This window comes from Tachyglossus aculeatus, chromosome 4 (assembly GCF_015852505.1).
Source record: "Tachyglossus aculeatus isolate mTacAcu1 chromosome 4, mTacAcu1.pri, whole genome shotgun sequence".
NCBI classification, from domain to species: Eukaryota; Metazoa; Chordata; class Mammalia; order Monotremata; family Tachyglossidae; genus Tachyglossus; species Tachyglossus aculeatus.
Genome location: NC_052069.1, coordinates 55,324,024 through 55,346,140, shown reverse-complemented (window position 1 = coordinate 55,346,140; position 22,117 = coordinate 55,324,024).

Sequence of the window (22,117 nt, the reverse complement as noted above, 5' to 3'; positions counted from 1 at the left end):
GCCTGTCCCGCCATCGACCCCCGGCCCACGTCATCCCCCGGGCCTGGAATGCCCTCCCTCTGCCCATCCGCCAAGCTAGCTCTCTTCCTCCCTTCAAGGCCCTGCTGAGAGCTCACCTCCTCCAGGAGGCCTTCCCAGACTGAGCCCCTTCCTTCCTCTCCCCCTCGTCCCCCTCTCCATCCCCTCCATCTTACCTCCTTCCCTTCCCCACAGCACCTGTATATATGTATATATGTTTGTACATATTTATTACTCTATTTATTTATTTATTTATTTATTTTACTTGTACCTATCTATTCTATTTATTTTATTTTGTTAGTATGTTTGGCTTTGTTCTCTGTCTCCCCCTTTTAGACTGTGAGCCCACTGTTGGGTAGGGACTGTCTCTATATGTTGCTAATCTGTACTTCCCAAGTGCTAAGTATAGTGCTCTGCACATAGTAAGCGCTCAATAAATACGATTGATGATGATGACGATGATGAGTAGGGCTTTGAAAGGAGGAAGAGAGCTAGCTTGGCGGATGTGCAGAGGGAGGGCATTCTAGGCCAGGGGGAGGACCTGGGCCGGGGGTCGACGGCGGGACAGGCGAGAACGAGGCACGGTGAGGAGGTTAGCGGAAGAGGAGCAGAGGGTGCGGGATGGGCTGGAGAAGGAGAGAAGGGAGGTGAGGTAGGAGGGGGCGAGGTGATGGACAGCCTTGAAGCTGAGAGTGAGGAGTTTTTGCTTGATGCATAGGTTGACTGGCAGCCACTGGAAATTTTTGAGGAGGGGCGTGACATGCCCAGAGCGCTTCTTCACAGAGATGATCCGGGCAGCAGCGTGAAGTATAGACTGAAGTGGGGAGAGACAGGAGGATGGGAGATCAGAGAGGAGGCTGATGCAGTAATCCAGTCGGGATAGGATGAGAGATTCAACCGGCGAGGTAGCGGTTTGAATGGAGAGGAAAGGGAGGATCTTGGCGATGTTGCGGAGGTGAGACCGGCAGGTTGTGGTGAAGGCTTGGATGTGAGGGGTGAATGAGAGAGCGGAGTCGAGGATGACACCAAGGTTGTGGGCTTGTGAGATGGGAAGGATTGTAGTGCCTTCTACAGTGATGGGAAAGTCAGGGAGAGGGCAAGGTTTAGGAGGGAAGATAAGGAGTTCAGTCTTGGACATATTGAGTTTTAGATGGCGGGCAGACATCCAGATGGAGATGTCCTGAAGGCAGAAGGAGACCCGAGCTTGAAGTGAGGGAGAGAGGGCAGGGGCAGAGATGTAGATTTGGGTGTCATCCGCATAGAGATGCTAGTTGAAGCCGTAGGAGCGAATGAGTTCACCAAAGGAGTGAGTGTAGATAGAGAACAGAAGGGGTCCAAGAACTGACCCTTGAGGAACCCCTACAGTAAGGGGATGGGAGGAGGAGGAGGAGCCCGCAAAGGAGACTGAGATTGAACGGCCGGAGAGATGAGGAGAACCAGGAGAGGACAGAGTCTGTGAAGCCAAGATTGGATAGCATGTTGAGGAGAAGGGGGTGGTCCACAGTGTCGAAGGCAGCTGAGAGGTCGAGAAGGATTAGGATAGAGTAGAAGCCATTGGATTTGGCAAGAAGGAGGTCATTGGTGACCTTTGAGAGGGCAGTTTCGGTGGAATATAGGGGATGGCTACCAATCAATCTGCGCATCAGGCAGAAACTCCCCACCCTGGGCTTCAAGGCTGTCCATCACCTCGCCCCCTCCTACCTCACCTCCCTTCTCTCCTTCTCCAGCCCAGCCCGCACCCTCCGCTCCTCCGCCGCTAATCTCCTCACCGTACCTCGCTCTCGCCTGTCCCGCCATCGACCCCCGGTCCACGTCATCCCCCGGGCCTGGAATGCCCTCCCTCTGCCCATCCGCCAAGCTAGCTCTCTTCCTTCCTTCAAGGCCCTACTGAGAGCTCACCTTCTCCAGGAGGCCTTCCCAGACTGAGCCCCTTCCTTCCTCTCCCCCTCATCCCCCTCTCCATCCCCCCTTCTTACCTCCTTCCCTTCCCCACAGCACCTGTATATATGTATATATGTTTGTACATATTTATTGCTCTACTTATTTATTTATTTTATTTGTACATATATATTCTATTTATTTTATTTTGTTAGTATGTTTGGTTTTGTTCTCCGTCTCCCCCCTTTAGACTGTGAGCCCACTGTTGGGTAGGGACTGTCTCTATATGTTGCCAATTTGTACTTCCCAAGCGCTTAGTACAGTGCTCTGCACATAGTAAGCGCTCAATAAATACGATTGATGATGATGATGATGATGATGATGATGGAAGCCAGATTGGAGGGGGTCGAGGAGAGAGTTGGTGTTGAGGAATTCGAGGCAGTAGGTGTAGACAACTCGTTCAAGGAGTTTGGATAGGAATAGTGGGAGGGAGATAGGGCGATAACTAGAAGGGGAGGTGGGGTCAAGAGAGGGGTTTTTTTTAGGATGGGGGAGACGTTGGCATGTTTGAAGGCAGAGGGGAAGGAACCAGTAGAGAGTGAACGGTTGAAGATGGAAGTTAAGGAGGTTAAGAGGAAAGGGACGAGAGATTTCATAAGATGAGAGGGAATGGGGACTTCCCAGAGAGGGGATGAAATTTCAGTAAGTTTTTTTTAAATCGATACCGTTGATTGGAAGAGCTGTGGTCTAGCAAAGTTGAGAGGTGAAGGTGGAAGAAGGGCATGAGCCAGGGACCCGAGGTGGGAGAGCCTAGAACGAGGCACAGTGAGGTGAGCTTGAGAGAAACGAAGGGTACGAGCGTGGGGGGCGGGGGTAGTGGGAGAAGAGTGGATTAGTAAGAGAGAAAGATCCGATGGAGTTCCTTAAAACCAGTGGTGAGGAATTTCTGCTTGATGTGGAAAGGAATGGCGAGACAGGGAAAATGGCATCTTGCGTAAACGATCCAGTTTAGCAGAGTGAGAGACCAGTGCGGGGAACTTAATTTGATAGTTAGATAGGGATATTCAATGCTATAAATAATTTCTGCATCGCCGGGAACTAGTTATGTACATGAGAACCCCTTTCATCTTCATTCCTGGTTGCGATTTACAGTGAGTATTCATTTACAGATTTAGCGGATTGCCTCTTTTCTATCTGATTCGGGCACCGGGGATTATAGGTCGTCTAAATGAGCAACCTGAATGAAGTCAATCAATCAGTGGTGTTTTATTGACCACTTACTGAGTGCAGACCACAGTCCTAAACTCATTAGGAGAATACAACACAATGGAGGAGACATCTGTGATCCCTGCCCTTAAGGAATTTACGACCTATTGGGCGAGACCAGATGTTTTTCCTAACACTAAGCACGCATTCTATCCAGCTTTGATTGCCGCATCAGCCTCCCTACTGACTTCCTTGCCTGCTGTCTCTCCCCACTCCTTTCCGTACTGCACTCTGCTGCCCGGATCCTTTCTCTACAAAAGTATTAGGTCCATGTTTCTCCACTCCTCAAGAACCTCAGTGGTTACCCAGACACCTCGGCATCAGAAACTCCTCACCATCGGCTTAAAGCAACCGCTTTCCTTGTCCGTTCCTGTCTCACCTCTCTACAGCAGCGTGGCTCAGTGGAAAGAACGCGGGCTTGGGAGTCAGAGGTCATGGGTTCGAATTCCGGCTCCACCACTTGTCAGCTGTATGATCTTGGGCAAGCCACTTAACTTCTCTGTGTCTGTTACCTCATCTGTAAAATGGGGATGAAGACTGTGAGCCCCACGTGGGACAACCTGATCGCCTTGTATCCCCCCAGCGCTTAGAACAGTGCTTCGCACATAGTAAGCGTTTAACAAATGTCATCATTATTATTATTACTCTCCTGTGGCAACCCAGCCGTCCTCCAATGCCAACCTTCTCACGGTACCTCGATATCATCTATCTGGCCACCGGACTCTTCTTGCCCACATCCTGCCTCTGGCCTGGAACGCCCTCCTTCTTCATATCCCCCCAACGCTTAGAACAGTGCTTTGCACATAGTAAGCGCTTAACAAATGCCATCATTATTATTATTACTCTCCTGTGGCAACCCAGCCCTCCTCCAATGCCAACCTTCTCACGGTACCTCGATGTCATCTATCTGGCCACCGGCCTCTTCTTGCCCACATCCTGCCTCTGGCCTGGAACGCCCTCCTTCTTCATATCTCCCCAACGCTTAGAACAGTGCTTTGCACATAGTAAGCGCTTAACAAATACCATCATTATCATTATTATCCGACAGACAATTACTCTCCACCTTCAAAGCCTTTATGCACAGCTCCTCCAAGAGGCCTTCTCTGACTAAGCCCTCTCTTCCTTTTCTCCCACTCCCTTCTGCATCGCCCTGACTCGCTCCCTTTACTCACCCCCCGACCTAACCTCAGCGTACCTATGTACATAATAGTCATTTATTTATATTAATGTCTGTCTGCCCCTCTAGACTGTAAGCTTGTTATGAGCAGGGAACGTGTCTACAAACTAGGTTATGTTGTACTCTCCCAAGCGCTAAAGTAAAATGCTCTGCACACAGTAATCGCTCAATAGCTCTGAGCTATTAAATTCAGAGAGGGGAAGCGGCACAGTATAAGGGGGGCGGGTGTGTGTGTGTGTGTGTGTGTGTGTGTGTGTGTGTGTGTATCGATGTTTTGGGGCTGTAGTGGAGTATCGAAGTGCTTAGGGGTACAGACCCAAATGCATAGACAACACGGAAAGGGAGGAGACTGGGGGGGAGGGGGGGAGATGAGAGGCTATTCAGAAAAGACTTCCTGGAGGGGATGTGGTTTTAGTAGGGCTTTGAAGGTGGGGAAAATGGTAGTCTGTTGGTTACTAAGGAGGAGGGATTTTCGGGCAGGTGGGACGGTGCTCCGCACACAGTAAAGTGCTCAATAAATATGATTGATTGGATCGACAGGAAGATGAGATCAAGGTACAGTAAGTAGGTTGGTGTTAGAGGAGCGAAGAGTGTGGGCTGGGTTATACTGCACAGGAACGAGGTTAGGTGGGAGGGGTAGAGCTGATTGTGTGCTTTAAAGACACTGGTAAGGAGCTCTGCTGGATGCAGACATGGATGGGCAGCCATTGGAGGTTTTTGAGGAGTGGGGAGATGTGCTTAGAATGATTTTTTAGAAAAATGATCTGATCAGCAGAGTGACGTATGGACTGGAGGAGGGAGAGCCTGGAGACAGAGGAGTCAGCGAGGAGTCTGGTGGAGTAGGCGATGTGGGGTATGGCAAGTGCCTAGATCAGCATGGTGTCAGTTTGAGAGGAAGGTATGCAATCTAGAAATGTTGTGAAGGTAGAACTGAAAAGACTTAGTGGCAAAGTGAACATGAGTATTTGAGAGAATTGAATCAAGGATAATGCCAAAGTGACCGGCTTGCGAAACAGGGATGCTTCGGTTAAGGGAAAATAGAGAGGAAGAAGGCAGGGTTTGGGTCGAAAGATCTCCTTATCTTCCCATCCAAACCCTGTCCTCCTCCTGACTTTCCCATCACAGGAGGCGGCATCACCATCCTTCCTGTCTCACAAGCCCGTAACCTTGGCATCATCCTCAATGGAAAGAGCACGGGCTTGGGAGTCAGAGGTTATGGGTTCAAATCTCGGCTCCACCAATTGTCAGCTGTGTGACTTTGGGCAAGTCACTTCACTTCTTTGTGCCTCAGTTCCCTCATCTATAAAATGGGTATTAAGACTGTTAGCCTCACGTGGGAGGCTAACCTGATCACCTTGTATCCTCCCCAGCGCTTAGAACAGTGCTTTGCACATAGTAAGCTCTTAATAAATGCCATTATTGTTATTGTTATCCCCTCTCTCATTCAACCCACATATTCAGTCCACCACTAAATCCTGTCGGTTCCACCTTCACAACATCGCTAAAATCCACCCTTTCCTCTTCATCCAAACTGTTACCACGTTAATCCAATCACTTGTCATATCCTGCTTCATGACTGTATCAGCCTCCAAGCTGATCTCACAGCTTCCTGTCTCTCCCCACTTCAGTCCATACTTCAAACTGCTGCCTGGATAATTTTTCTACAAAAACTTTCAGGACATGATTCCCCACTCCTCAAGAACCTCCAGTGGTTGCCCATCCACCTCTGCATCCAACCCCTCCCCCTCAAAAAAACCTCCTCACCATTGGCTTTAAAGCACTCACTCAGTCACCTTGTTCCCTCTTACCTCACCTCCATACTCTCCTGCCCAGCCCACACAATTCACTCCTCTACATGCTAACCTTTTCACTGTCGATCTTGTCTATTTTGCTGCTGACCCCTGGCCAACGTTCTGCTTCTGCCCTGGAATGCCCTCCCTCCTCAAATCTGACAGGTAATTACTCTCTCCTCTTTCAAAGCCTTATTGAAGGCCCATCTCCTCCAATAGGCCTTCCTGACTAAGCCCTCCTTTCCTCTTCTCACGCTCCCCTCTGCATTGCCCTGACTTGCTCCCTTTATGCTCCCAGCCCCACAGCACTTATGTACATAGCTGTAATTTATTTATATTAAAGTCTGTCTCCCCCTCTAGACTGTAAGGTCATTGTACGCAGGGAATGTGTCTGTTTATTATTATATTGTACCCTCCCCAGCGCTTAGTACAGTGCTCTGCACACAGTAAGTGCTTAATAAATCCAACTGAATTGAATGAAAGGTGTTCTGTTTTGGACATGTTAAGTTTGAGGTGTTGATGGAACATCCAGGTAACAGATGTCCTGAAGGAGGGAAGAAACACAAGACTGCAGAGAAGGAGAGTGGTCAGGACTGGAGATGTAGATTATTATCAGATTAATAATCATCATTAATAATCAAGCACCCTTCTAAGCGCTGTGGTAGATACAAGATAATCAGTTGGAGTTTTAATCTCCATTTTATAGATGAGGTAACTGAGGCACAGAGAAGTGAAGTGCTTCACAGTGTCACACAGCAGACAAGTGGCGGAGCCAGGATTAGAACCCACGTGAGATGGTAGTTGAAGGCGTAGGAGCGAATTTGTTCTCCAAAGGAGTGGGTGTAGATGAAGAATAGGAGGGAACCCAGAACTGAGCCCACTGTTGGGTAGGGACTGTCTCTATATGTTGCCAACTTGTACTTCCCAAGCGCTTAGTACAGTGCTCTGCACACAGTAAGCGCTCAATAAATACGATTGATGATGATGATGATTGAGGAGTGGCCAGAGAGATAAGGATGGCATTTATTAAGCGCTTACTATGTGCAAAGCACTGTTCTAAGCGCTGGGGAGGTTACAAGGTGATCAGGTTGTCCTACGGGGGGCTCACAATCTTAATCCCCATTTCACAGATGAAGTAACTGAGGCACAGAGAAGTGAAGTTACTTGCCCAAAGTCACACAGCTGACAACTGGCAGATCCGGGATTTGAACTCATGACCTCTGACTCCAAAGCCCGTGCTCTTTCCACTGAGCCACGCTGCTTCTCTAGGAGGAGAACCAGGAGAGGACAGTGTCTGTGCAGCCTAGGAGAGAGAGCGTTTCCAGGAGAGCAGAGTGGTCCACAGTGTCGAAGGCAGCCGAGGAGTCTGGGTGGGTTAGAGACGGAGAAATCTGACAGTGTGAATGTCCCCACTGAGGGATTGAGCCCTGATGTGGCGGTCACCAAGGCTGTCACGTTAGGCCTCTTCCTTACCCACCTTAAGGATAATAATAATACTAATGATGGCATTTGTTAAGCACTTACTATGTGCAAAGCACTGTTCTAAGCGCTGGGGGGGATACAATGTGATCAAGTTGTCCCACGTGGGGCTCACAGTCTTAATCCCCCTTTTTACAGCTGAGGTAACTGAGGCTCAGAGAAGTGAAGTGACTTGCCCAAGGTCACACAGCAGACTTGTGGTGGAGTCGGGATTCGAACCCATGACCTCTGACTCCAAAGCCCGGGCTCTTTCCACTGTGCCACCCTGCTTCTCTAATTATCCAGGATATTTTCTTGCTCTCTCTTCCACAGCAATGATGATGATTAGGTAATAATTGTGAAGTGCTTTGAAAAGTGTAAGTGCTAAGTACTTCTAAATGAGCCCTAATCACATCTGGATGAGTTTAAATGGAAGTGATAACAGAGGCAAGAATGGGAGTTTTGCCACCCAGAGGAGATGAAAATTGAAAGTCCTGGAGAATTGAAGAGGGGTAGATGTTAAAAGGAACATGCGAATGAAAGGGGTTCATTGTAGTGGCTCAGTGTGAGAGCTCCGAGTGCACCTTATAAGTACCAAAAGCTATTCCAGCAATAGAACCACAGTCTTCCTCCTAATTATTTGCAATTAGGACTTGTAATTCAAAACAAAAGTCCCTGCTCTCATTGAGACATTGGGCTAAGAGATTTTCCCTTTGTCCCAGTGTAGATGCCAGTGTAGATGGTAGTCTGAAACAACATTAACCCCTGCCCTCCATCCAGATTTGCTGAGAGTATGGCCTAGTGGAATGTGCATGCATTCAATCGTATTTATTGAGCGCTTACTGTGTGCAGAACACTGTACTAAGCGTTTAGCACTGTACTAAGCCCTTAACACTGTACTAAGCATGCCTGGGAGTCCAGGGATACTGGTTTCAATCCCCTGTTCGTTACTTACCTGTTCTGTGACTTTGGGCAAGTCACTTACCTTCTGTGACCCTCAGTTTCCCTGTCTGTAAAATGGGGATTAGATACCTGTTTATTCTTTATTTATATTAATGCCTACCTCTCCCCTCTAGACTGTAAACTTGCTGTGGGCGGGGTCTGTTTATTGTTGTATTATACTCTCCCAAGCGCTTAGTAAAATGCTCTGCATTCAGTAAGTGCTCAATAAATATGACTGAATGAATGAATAATCCCCATTTGGAACAGGGGCTGTATCTGATCTGTTTATCCGGTTATCTACCCCAGTGCTTACTACAGTGCTTGGCACTTAAGTGCTTACTAAATGCTATTATTATTGTTATTATTATTATTAGCCAATTTGTCTATGAAGACAAGCACCACATAATAATAATAACAATAATGATGGCATTTGTTAAGCACTTACTATGTGCAAAGCACTGTTCTGAGCATTGAAGAGGAATACAAGATGATCAGGTTGTCCCACGTGGGGCTCACAGTCTTAATCTCCATTTTACAGATGATAATGATGATGATGGTATTTTTAAGCACTTACTATGTGCCAAACACTGTTCTAAGCGCTGGGGGAGGGGGAGATACAAGGTGATCAGGTTGTCCCACGTCGGGCTCACAGTCTTCATCCCCATTTTAGAGATGGGGGAACGGAGCCACAGAGAAGTGGAGTGACTTGCCCAAAGTCACACAGCTGACCAGTGGTGGAGCCGGAATTAGAACCCATGACCTCTGACTTCCAAACCCGTGCTCTTTCTACTGAGCCACACTGCTTCATCTTTAATAAAATAATACAATAAACATGGCGATCCTGGACATTGCACTGTTCTTCTGGCTATTGGGCTTTTTTTGTCACAAAGCAAACAGAAAAAAAAAACCCTGAAAAACTATGAAGAAAGGTCAAAATAAGTAACACCAATAGAAAGCTTCTTGTGTGTTTTTAGTTCCCTCCTTTCTGGAAAGTTCTAAAGGCCAGCTGAAGGAACACCAAAACTTTCTAAAATTCCAGTAGGACCAACCCGGATCTTTAAGTTCTAAGATCTTTAAATACAAGCTCAGTGGTAGAGTGCATGCTTTGCATGTATGAGGCCCCAGGTTCGTTTTCTGGTATCTCCATCTTAGGTTTTTGGAGAAGCAGCGTGACCTATTGGATAGAGCACAGGACTGGGGGTCAGAATGACCTGGGTTCTAATCCTGACAGCTACTTGTCTGCTGTGTGACCTTGGGCAAGTCGTTTCACTTCTCTGTGCCTCAATTACCTCGCCTGTAAAATGGGGATTAAGATTGCGGAACAGGGACTGTGTCCAACCTGATTCGCCTGAATCCACCCCAGCACTTAGTACAGTGCCCGGCACATAATACACACTTAACAAATACCGTTATAAATACTAAATTAGAACCTGTCTCTTGCCATTACATTATCCTGCAGACCCCACAGCATTTTCCATAGAGCAGGGCCATGTGTTGGGTATTCTGGGACCCGATTTCTGGAGTCTGGGTGGAAACTTTAACCAAATGAGCTATTATAAAATAAATCAAGCTAAGTAAAATCACATCAGTGGGTTTGTGACAGAACTATAATTTAAGGTGGGTGTCACTTGCCCTTTTATGAATGCTGGGATGTATCTGTCTCATTGGTTGAGAGCAAAGAATGACATGTACTGAATATCAGAAAGCACAGCCTCTCTTAGAAACAGCTGCAGATCTTTAAATCAGACTATTCATTTTTAAATGATCACTCATAAAGAAGCAGCATGGCTCGGTGGAAAGAGCACGGGCTTTAGAGTCAGAGATCATGGGTTCAAACCCCGGCTCCACCAATTGTCAGCTGTGTGACTTTGGGCAAGTCACTTAACTGCTCTGTGCCTCAGTTACCTCATCTGTAAAATGGGGATTAAGACTGTGAGCCCCCCGTGGGACAACCTGATCGCTTAGAACAGTGCTTTTCATATAGTAAGCGTTTAATAAATGCCGTTATTATTTTCACCTTGTAACCTCCCCAGCACTTAGAACAGTGCTTTGCACATAGTAAGCACTTAATAAATGCCATCGTTATTATTATTATTATATAACTGCCAAGGCCATTTTTGTCTCTATTATTATTGTTTGTTATTGTTTGTTAAGCAATTACTATGCGCCAAGCACTGTTCTAAGCGCTGGGGTAGATACAAGTTAATCAGGTTGGACACAGTCCCTCTCCCACATGGGGCTCTTGTTCCCATTCATTCAAAGTTTTTTCAAAATTGCACACTCTTGGTCTCTCCAGAAGCTGTTTTTTTTTTTTATCAACAGGGCATTTAGTTATTAAAACACTAAGACAACTAAAACCTGGTCCCCCAGAAAACTCTGTCTCTGTAACCTTCACCACTACAGGTAGCAGCTAGATAGAGATAAATGTGTTTTAGCTACCTAGAAACACTTTTAGGCACTTTTCCAAAGCTCCCTTTAAAATGCTTCATCTTTTGCATATACATTACTTTGGAAATCAATTTACATGAGAAAAAATTGTTCTGGGTGTCACTGAAAGATCCACTTGAAAATACTGGAATTATCTGCCTGAGGCAAGCATATTTTGCAAGATAATTTTTCAGAATAATTTTGCTCCAAACTTTCACAGGGTGAATTTCAAGATGAACCAATATTAAATCTTTCTGGGATAGAGGCATGGATCCAGAGTCCACTATCTCCAGCCCACCTGCTCGATTCCCATATTTCAGGCATTTCCCATACTCCAGTCTTCTCCCCGCTCTACCACCTCAGAACTGCCAAGAGATACTGAAGGAAGTTCTCAAAATCCCAGTGGGTTGATGAGGAGATGAGAGAGAGAGATCAAGGCTGCCCCTCTTGTGGACGCTGTACTAAGTGCTTGGGAGAATATAGTGGAGGAGCTTAACAATTGACCCTGGGTCCTAGGCCAACAGGAGGATCTCATCCTGGGTCAAACCCAAGGTGCCTACCTATTTGCAAATCTAGCTATTTGCTTTAGCCCTGCCTTCTGATGGCCTAATGATTAGAGCACGGGCCTGGGAATCAGAAGAATCTGCGTTCTAATCCTGGCTCTGCCACTTGTCTGCTGTGTGACCTTAGGCAAGGCACTTCACTTCTCTGTGCCTCAGCTACCTCATCTGTAAACTGGGGATTAAGATTATGAGACCCATATGGAACAGGGATTGTGATCAACCCGATTTGCTTGTATCTACCCCAATGCTTAGTACGGTGCCTGGCACATAGCAAGTTCTTAACAAATACCATTATTTTTATTACCATCCTGTTTCTAAACCTCTGCTGCTGGTCCTGTTAGCACCACGAACAAACAGGCAGATTACAGATGCGTCTTTTCAACTGAAGCTAGGTATGCCCTGTCAGACACAAGTAGGTTCTTGGGATCTTGAAAACTTTGGGATGAAAGTCTTCCCTGGCTTTAAGAGTTAATTGGAATCAGGCAAGACTATACTCAGATCTCTCATGGGGGAAATCAGAATAAAAAACAGATCCCTAAATGTGTTTAAATGTAATTTATTTATCTATATTAATGTCTGCCTCCCCTGCTCTAGACTGAAAGTGCTTAGTAATAATAATGATAATGATGATGATGGTATTTGTTAAGTGCTTACTATGTGCCAAGCACTGTTCTAAGCACTGGGGTAGATATAGGGCTACCAGGTTGTCTTAATGCCTTAATCCCCATTTTCCAGATGAGGTAACTGAAGCACAAAGAAGTTAAGTGACTTGCCCAAAGTCACACAGCTGATAAGTGGTGGAGCCGGGATTAGAACCCACTACCTCTGACTCCCAAACCCGGGCTTCTTCCACTAAGCCATAAGCACTCAATAAATATTCATTCATTCATTCAATTGTATTTAGTGAGCGCCTACTGTGTGCAGAGCACTGTACTAAGCACTTGGGAAGTACAAGTTGGCAACATATAGAGACAGTCCCTACCCAACAATGGGCTCAAAGTCTAGAAGGACTGTATGAAATACTGTATGAATGAGTAAATAAATGCCTTTAATTAGTCTGATTGAGGATCCTAATCTTCCATGGCACTAGTTCGCCACTGAGAGATCAGGCAAGGCAGTGAGCCTTTCTTTAACTCCAGTTTCCTTAAATGAACCCATGCTGTGGATTTGGGAAGTGCTCTGAAATCTTCAGTTGGCAGGAGCCAAACAAATGCAAACAAGAGGTCTACTTTCTTGGCTTCTTTGCTTGGACTTTTCTGAAGACTAATCATCTTGGCTTTATTCACTCTTTCCCCCAGAAAGGTTTATTTGGGGTTTTTTTCTGTGGTAGCTACCTTATTAACTACAATCTGGGGGTGGGCAGGGATTGTCTCAATTTGTTGCTGAATTTTACTTCCCGAGTGCGTAGTACAGTGCTCTGTGAAAAGTATACATTCAATAAATATGACTGAATGAATCTTCATACTCAAAACCCCAGAAAACAAAACAGGAGGGCTTTCCATCAGCCAATTAATGGCTTTTATTGAGTGCATATTGGGTGCAAAGCACTGTACTAAGCATTTTGGAGAGCAAGAGTTTATAGACACATTCACTGCCCACAAGGAATTCACAGTCTCGACAGGGAGACAATTATTAAAATAAATTATGGCAATGTACAGCAGTGCTGTGGGCTTTGTTCCCTGGGCTCTCAGTTTCTGACTATGCCAGGCCAGTGCCCTGAGGCTGGGCACTAGCTCAAAGCATCCCTCCAGAATCCACGTGGTGGCCATTTCTTGCTAACCATTTTACCAACCTCCATTTTTTCACTTTTGGAAGTAGCTTGTTGTGGGCAGGCAATGTGTCTCTGTTTATTGTTGTAATGTACTCTCCCAAGTGCCTAGTACAGTGCTCTGCACACAGTAAACACTTAATAAATACGGCTAAGTGAACACATTTTGATGTCATCCAGAATCTGAAATCACACCTTTTGCACTGCTCACCAATCTTTCCTTGATAATCCCTCTGACGCTAGAACTTGAAGGAAGATAACCTGCAAATCCATACAAAATCGAGAAGCAGCATGGCTTAGTGGAAAGATCACGGGCTTTGGAGTCAGAGGTCATGGGTTCAAATTCTGACTCTGCCAATTGCCAGCTGTGTGACTTTGGGCAAGTCACTTAACTTCTCTGAGCCTCAGTTACCTCATCTGTAAAATGAGGATTAAGACTGTGAGCCCCCCGTGGGACAAGCTGATCACCTTGTAACCTCCTCAGTGCTTAGAACAGTGCTTTGCACATAAACTGTGAGCCCACTGTTGGGTAGGGACTGTCTCTATATGTTGCCAACTTGTACTTCCCAAGCGCTTAGTACAGTGCTCTGCACACAGTAAGTGCTCAATAAATACGAGTGATTGATTGATAGTAAGCGCTTAATAAAATCTATTATTATTAAACAAAATGAGAGCTCAAACTTCTCACTGGAGAAAGGATACTGGAGTTGAGAGAACAGGCAAAGGTGGCTAGACAGTAATGGGGTTGGGGCAATGAATCAATCAATTAATTGTATTTATGAAGTGCTTACTGTGTGCAGAGCACTGTACTAAGCTCTTGGGAGAGCCCAATACAATAGAATTGAAGACACGGGTAGGTCCTGGAGCTCACCTAGGTGACTGCAGGTATCTAGCAGCTCAGCCTTGGGAGCTTGGAGCCTTTTTGCATCCTTCATGGCTGCTGAGGGACCAAGGTGCCTTTGAGGGAATCCCAATTAATGGCCAGGGTGAAATCTGCTGGGGCTGGACCCAGTTGGTCTCAAATCCAGGGCAAAGGACAAACATTTGCATTCCCCAAAGCACTAGAAGCTTCTCAGCTCAGGGGACCTTGGCCAAATGCTTCCATCAACCTGGAACTTCTCCAAAAAGCCCTTCCTTAGAGGGTAGTTTTCCACCTGAACTAGATTTGGATAAACATCTCAAAATCCAGTTGGGATAATGGAGGCGTCTATCACAGCCCGGGTTCATTGGCTCTTAAACAAGTGAAACCCACATTCTTCTTCATTATAAAACCCAAGGGACATTCATTTAATAGGAGCCTATGGTCTTAACTCCAGGAAAGTCAAAATTTTCTCCCAAATTTCTCCCAGACTAAGCCCCCTTTTCCTCAGCTCCCCCTCCACTCCCCGTTGCCCCAGCTCAATCCCTTTCTTCTACCCGCCCCACCCCGCAGCACTTGAGTATGTAAGCATATAACTATAATTCTATCTATATTATTGCCAGTTCACTTATTTCGATGTGTTTATAGCTATACCTTACCCTCAACGATCTGGCCTCCTACTTCATTAGTAAAATTAACTCCATCAGGTCTGAGCTCCCCAAAGTCACTCCTCCCCCTTCTCCCACCCTGCTGCTCTCAACCCTCACTGCTACTCTCCCATCCTTCCCAGCAGTATCCTCAGATGAGATCTCCTCCCTCCTCTCAAGTGCTTCTCCGGCCACTTGTCCTTCTGACCCCATTCCCTCTCATCTTATGAAATCTCTTGCCCCATCCCTCCTCCCTTCCTTAACTTCCATCTTCAACCGCTCACTCTCCACTGGTTCCTTCCCCTCTGCCTTAAAATATGCCCATATCTCCCCCATCCTTAAAAAAACCCCTCTCTTGACCCCATTTCCCCTTCTAGTTATCGTCCTATCTCCCTCCTACCATTCCTTTCCAAACTCCTTAAACGAGTTGTCTACACCTGCTGCCTCGAATTCCTCAACACTAACTCTCTCCTCGACCCCCTCCAATCTGGCTTCCGTCCCCTATATTCCACCGAAACTGCCCTCTCAAAGGTCACCAATGACCTCCTGCTTGCCAAATCCAATGGCTCCTACTCTATCCTAATCCTCCTCGACCTCTCAGCTGCCTTCGACACTGTGGACCACTCCCTTCTCCTCAACATGCTATCCAACCTTGGCTTCACAGACTCTATCCTCTCCTGGTTCTCCTCTTATCTCTCTGGCCGTTCATTTGCAGGCTCCTCCTCACCCTCACATCCCCTTGCTGTAGGGGTTCCTCAAGGGTCAGTTCTTGGTCCCCTTCTGTTCTCTATCTACACCCACTCCCTTGGTGAGCTCATTCACTCCCATGGCTTCAACTATCATCTCTACGCTGATGACACCCAAATCTACATCTCTGCCCCTGCTCTCTCTCCCTCCCTTTAGGCTCGTGTCTCCTCCTGCCTTCAAGACATCTCCATCTGGATGTCTGCCCGCCATCTAAAACTCAATATGTCCAAGACTGAACTCCTTATCTTCCCTCCCAAACTCTGCCCTCTCCCTGACTTTCCTATCACTGTTGATGGCACTACCATCCTTCCCATCTCACAAGCCTGCAACCTTGGTGTCATCCTTGACTCTGCCCTCTCGTTCACCCCTCACATCCAATCTGTCACCAAAACTGCCACTCTCACCTCCGCAACATCGCCAAGATCCGCCCTTTCCTCTTCATCCAAACTGCTACACTGCTGGTTCACTCTCTCATCCTATCCTGACTGGACTACTGCATTAGCCTCCTCTCTGATCTCCGATCCTCCTGTCTCTCCCCACTTCAATCTATACTTCACGCTGCTGCCCGGATCATCTTTGTGCAGAAGCGCTCTGGGCATGTTACTCCCCTCCTCAAAAATCTCCAGTGGCTACCAGTCAACCTACACATCAGGCAAAAAACTCCTCACCCTCGGCTTCAAGGCTGTCCATCATCTTGCCCCCTCCCACCTCACCTCCCTGCTCTCCTTCTACAGCCCAGCCTGCACCCTCCACCTCCTCTGCCACTAATCTCCTCACTGTGCCTCGTTCTCGCCTGTCCCGCCATCGACCCCCGGCCCACGTCCTCCCCCCGGCCTGGAATGCCCTCCCTCTGCACATCCACCAAGCTAGCTCTCTTCCTCCCTTCAAAGCCCTACTGAGAGCTCACCTCCTCCAGGAGGCCTTCCCAGACTGAGCCCCTTCCTTCCTCTCTCCCTCCTCCCCCTCTCCATCCCCCCGCCTTACCTCCCCTTCCCCACAGCACCTGTATATATGTATATATGTTTGTATGTATTTATTACTCTATTTATTTATTTATTTATTTATTTTACTTGTGCATATCTATTCTATTTATTTTATTTTGTTAATATGTTTTGTTTTGTTGTCTGTCTCCCCCTTCTAGACTGTGAGCCCACTGTTGGGTAGGGACCATCTCTATATATTGCCAACTTGTACTTCCCAAGCACTTAGTACAGTATTCTGCACACAGTAAGCACTCAATAAATACGATTGAATGAATGAATGAACTATATTTATATTGATGCCTGTTTACTTGTTTTGATGTCTGTCCCCTTCTAGATTGTAAGTCCTGTGTGGGCAGGGATTATCTCTCTTTATTGCTGAACTGCACTTTCCAAATGCTTAATACAGTGCTCTGCACACAGTAAGTGCTCAATAAATACATTTGGATGAATGAATGAATGACTTCAAGGCTCCTACATCTACCCTGCTTTATTGGGCTGTATTCATTGGAATGAAATTGATTCTCACCCAGGGAGATAAATGTGTTTTAAAGCAGTGTGGAGAAAAAACACCAAGAAAAGTTATAATTTATTACAGAATTTAGGAGTTTAGGAGTGGGGTGAGAAAGACAGGACAAAAAGGAAATCCATTGACATAATTGGATGATTGGAAGATGTTGCTTTGGAGACTGAACTGGTTATAGTGAATTGAGTAGTAGTTGGGGAAGTAGTAGTAATAGTATTTATTAAGCAGCATGGTCTAGTGGCTAGAGCACAGGCCTGGGAGTCAGAAGGACCTGGGTTCTAATCCTGGCTCCATCACTTGTCTGCTGTGTGACCTTGAACAAGTCACTTAACTTCTCTGTGCCTCAGTTCCTTCATCTGTGAGTCCCATGTGGGACAGGGACTGTGTCCAACATGATTAGCTTGTATCTAACCCAGAACTTAGAACAGTGTTTGACACATAGTAAGCATTTAGCACATACCATCATCAGCATCATTACTTTATTTTACTTGTGCATATTTACTATTCTATTTTGTTAATGATGTGCATCTAGCTTTACTTCTATTTATTCTGATGACAACACCTGTTCACATGTTTTGTTTTGTTGTCTGTCTCTCCCTTCTAGACCGTGAGCCAGTTGGTGGATAGGGATCGTCTCTATATGTTGCCAACTTGTACTCCCCAAGCGCTTAGTACAGTGCTCTGCACACAGTAAGCGCTCAATAAATACGATTGAATGAATGAATCATTAAGTGCTTACTGTATGCAGAGCAAAGTGCTAAGTACTGGGAAAGGCTACCCAGGTAGGTCACTATCCCCTTAGGGTGGTTCATAATTTAGAAGGATGGAAAACTACAGATTCTAAGGCAGCTATGTTGGTTATCATTCATTTCGGCAACTCACATACTGTCCCAGCAAGTGCCACTAGCAGCAAGCAGGCAGGATTTTAGGGGACAGATTTAAAACCCTTGTTTTCCATTCAAATCTCATAAGGAGGGAATCGATCATTAGGGAATGTGTCTGCTTATTGCTGTATTGTACTCCCCCAAATGCTTAGTACAGTGCTCTGCACACAGTAAATGCTCATTAAATATGACAATGAATGTTCATCAGGCAACAGGTGCTTAATGCCAGGTGCCTACTGCCAAGTGCGATTCATAATTGAGCTGTGCCCTGTGAACTATTAGGGCTGCAATGGGCCACAGTTCCTTAGATAACCTTATATCACTTGTTGCTCTGTGCTAAGAAAATCAATGGTCTGTTTTAAGGCAAACCAAAGAGAACCAAGGCAGGTGGCTGTGGAAAAATGACATCCGGAACTCCGTGACTTTGGCCAAGTAATCTGTTACATTCAACGACACATTAGTGACACTCTGAATTTAACCCCCAAAGTCTCTCACTAAGCATTTCCTGGAAATGGAAACTTATGAGTGATTATTAATTATTTAATGCTCACACAAAAATCATGCCTATTTTCCAGGCAATTTTTTAAAGCAAAAATTTTATTTCTTGCCCCTCACAGGATTCATCCTAATTCGAAGGTTCAAAATGAACACCCACATCCTGTGTGACAGGGGAAGGGACCCCAGGCCAGTAACAAAAACATATTCTCAGCGGGTAAATATCCAAGCATTTCTAAATGAGGTAAGCAGATTTAGGTCCCAAAAACTTATATTGAAAAATCTGTTCATCCTCAATCCTTCATGAATGATGAATCCTTCATCCTTAATTTCATCTAAGAAGCAGCGTGGCTCAGTGGAAAGAGCATGGGCTTTGGAGTCAGAGGTCATGGGTTCTAATCCCAGCTCTGCCACATGTCTGCTGTGTGACCTTGGGCACGTCACAACTTCTCTGAGCCTCAGTTACCTCATCTGTAAAATGGGGATTAAGACTGTGAGCCCCACGTGGGACAACCTGATCACCTTGTATTTCCCCAGCGCTTAGAACAGTGCTTTGCACATAGTAAGCACTTAACAAATGCCATCATTATTATTATTATTATTATCTAATTCCATTTTTTGTTCTGCTTCTCAGAAATACTGTGGTTGGGTCAAGACAGACAGCTCAGATTTAGGTTTGTTTTTGTTTTTTTGTTTCAAATGCCATCTCAAGTGTTTACTATATGTCAGGCACTGTACTAAGCCCGGAGGTAGATACAACTTAATCACGTTGAACACAGTCCAAGTTCCACATGGGGCTCAGTCTTAATCCCCACTTTACCAATGAGGTAACTGAGGCATGGAGAAGTTAAACGATTGGCCCTAGGTAGCAGAGAAGTGGCAGAACTAGGATTAGAACCCAGGTCCTCTGGCTCCCAGGTTTGTGCATCTCTCCACTGGGCCATGCTGCTTCTGGCTTTATTCACAACAAACTGAAGGCAAGCAGTGGAGTTACAGAATGAGATAGGAGAAAGAGCTGGAACAGAGATTCCTGAGAAGCAGGAGAACATCCCAAAGCAGCTGCCTGATCACACACTGCCACGTTTAAGGTGTTCAGCAGACGAGGGTGATGCTGAGGATATCCACTGCTCTCCCCCCTCCTTTTTTTAATGGCATTTGTTCAGCACGTACTATGTGCTAGGCACTGTACTAAGCACTGGGGTAGATACAAGCTAATCAGGTTGGACCCAGTCCATGTTCCACATCACAGTCTTAATCCCCATTTCACAGAGGGGCTAACTGAGACCCAGAGAAATTGAGCGATTTGCCCAAAGTCACATGGTACAAAAGGGGCAGAGCCAGGATTAGCCCTTCATATGGCTAATCCAGAGAAGCAGCGTGGCTCAGTGGAAAGAGCCTGGGCTTTGGAGTCAGAAGTCACGGTTCAAATCCTGGCTCTGCCAATTGTCAGCTGTGTGACTTTGGGCAAGTCACTTACCTTCTCTGTGCCAAAGTTACCTCATCTGTAAATGGGGATTAAGACTGTGAGCCCCCTGTGGGACAACCTGATCACCTTGTTCCCCCTTTCAGACTGTGAGCTCACTGTTGTGTAGGGTCTGTCTCTATATGTTGCCAACTTGTACTTCCCAAGCGCTTAGTACAGTGCTCTGCACACAGTAAGCACTCAATAAATACGATTGATTGATTGATTGTGACCTCCCCAGCGCTTAAAACCTCCCCTCGTCCCCCCTCCATCCCCCCATCTTACCTCCTTCCCTTCCCCACAGCACCTGTTTATATGTATATATGTTTGTACATATTTATTACTCTAGTTTTATTTATTTTACTTGTACATATCTATTCTATTTATTTTATTTTGTTAGTATGTTTGCTTTTGTTCTCTGTCTCCCCCTTTTAGACTGAGCCCACTGTTGGGTAGGGACTGTCTCTATATGTTGCCAACTTGTACTTCCCAAGCGCTTAGTACAGTGCTCTGCACACAGTAAGCGCTCAATAAATACAATTGATTGATTGATTAGAACAGTTCTTTGCACATAGTAAGTGCTTAATAAATGCCATCATTATCATTATTATTATATGGCAGGCAGCTGCAGGTTTCTTCCACCTGTTAATAGGCCTTTTGAAAAGGTTTCTTCCCTAGCAGGCCCTTACTGTTGTGGGTCTCCACCCATGCAGATGCTGAAAAGTGACCTTAGTTTTTCACCAGGAACCCTTGGAGGCTGCCATCCCTCCACCTACTTTAAAGAATGTGGGACAAATCAGAGAGAGGTGGGGTGAGAGAAATCAATCAATGGTATCTGTTGAGTCTCGTTGGGGGCAGGGAGTGTTTATTGTTATATTGTACTCTCCCAAACGTTTAGTACAGCACTCTGCACAGTAAGCACTCAATAAATATGATTGACTGACTTACTGAGAGCACTGTACTAAGTACATGGGATAATACAATAGGGCAAGGACTCACAATCCCTGCCCTCAAGAAGCATGGCATAGTGGGTAGACCATGGGCCTGGGAGTCAGAAGGTCATGGGTTCTAATCCTGACTCTGCCATTTTGCTGTGTGACCTTGGGCAAGTCACTTAACTTCTCTGGACCTCAGTTACTTCATCTGTAAAATGGGGATTGAAACTGTGAGCCCCATGTTGGACAGGGACTATGTTCTACCCGGTTTGCTTGTAACCACCCCAGCGTTTAGTACAGTGCCTGGCACAGAGTAAGCGCTTAACAAATACCACAATTATTATTATTATTCAAAAATCCCTTTGGGTCCATGGGTTAGTTGGGCTAAGGTTGAATGCATCCAGGCCCCTTGCAGTGGTTTGTTGGTTTTTTTAAAAAAAATGATATTTAAGTGCCTATTACATGCCAGGCACTGTACTAAGCACTGGGGTAGATTCAAGCTAATCAGGTTGGACACAGTCTCTGTCCCACATGGAGGCTCACAGTCTTAATCCCCAATTTACAGATGAGGTAACTGAGGCACAGAGAAGTTAGGTGACTTTGCCCAAGGACACACAGCAGAGAAGTGGCAGAGCCGGGATTAAAATCCAGGTTCTTCTGACTTCTGGGCCCATGCTCTATCCACTCGGCCACTCTGCTTCTCTACTCACACAGCAATGAGGGGGAAAAGAAAATCATTATTATTGGTCTGTGCCCATTTGCTGTCTTTGAAATAGAAACCACAGTTTGGCTTTAAAAATAAGCCTTGTGAGTTGCAGAAATTCTGCACAAAACCTAGCATGCATGAGCACAGCTAGTATGATTATCACTATCCCATGGGCACCCAGAAAAAACTCAGACCTTACACAAAGGGACATTTTTATGATGAGGAACGATGAATTCTAAAGAGTAAGGGAACAACAGACCGATTTAAGTGGGATAAAACTTTTATTGTTGATTAGCAGTGTATTCACCTACACTTCAAAATAGAACAAAATATGTTTTTGAAGGTAAACTATTCGTAACAAAATACATATCAAACAAAATTTTATTATAGGAGGTAGAATTACCTTACTATATTTATTTTCTATGATATATACATATATTCACTGTGTCTATGTATGCATATGTGTATATATAATATTAAGAGACATATACTCAAATGCAGATACATAAGACACATATATACATACACATTACATATATGTATATATATATATGTATAAACACACAAGCACACACATTATGGGAATGTA